Consider the following 463-nt stretch of genomic DNA (forward strand, 5'->3'; position numbering starts at 1 on the left):
ATCTGCATCCAATTGCTTTTTGATGCTTTGGTAATGGCACGAGCGTCCAGGTCTTGTTCTTTTGGAGCGACGGTATTTTTGAGTCGCATGCCTCTTTCCACTTGCCTGCATCACTGGATTCCATAGCCGACTTAAATGTTGTCGGCATTACTCCCACTGAATTACTGATGTAGGCCGCTTCAAAATCTTGAGCTGCAGCTGTCATCTCTTCGAGAGACTAATTACGACTTGATCGCTTCGGTCTAGGAATTTCGACAGCTTTTTCAAGCGTCTCTGAACAGTTGTAAGGTTTGCTACCAGGCGCAAAGTCTTCTTAATGCGCAGCATCATCGTCATCTTTTTTATCTGTCTTATCAGACTGTAACAAATCTTGTTCTTCTTCATCCTGTATCACAATCTCGTGCCGAGCAGAGTGCTTTCCGCAGTCGAACACGTTCTCCATAAACTGTGCATCACGACTAAC

The 463-nt window shown here is 44.9% G+C and overlaps 1 protein-coding gene across 1 annotated transcript in view; it reads left to right on the top strand.

Annotated features, from left to right (window-relative positions):
• Positions 1-463, top strand: part of PHALS_01862 (aldehyde mitochondrial precursor) — a gene marked incomplete at both ends in the record, with an annotated part of 3995 nt that overhangs the window by 2890 nt on the left and 642 nt on the right. The gene's annotated exons all lie outside the window — the stretch shown is intronic.

The sequence above is a fragment of the Plasmopara halstedii genome (genome assembly GCF_900000015.1).
Source record: "Plasmopara halstedii genome assembly, contig: Scaffold_1594, whole genome shotgun sequence".
NCBI lineage: Eukaryota > Oomycota > Peronosporomycetes > Peronosporales > Peronosporaceae > Plasmopara > Plasmopara halstedii.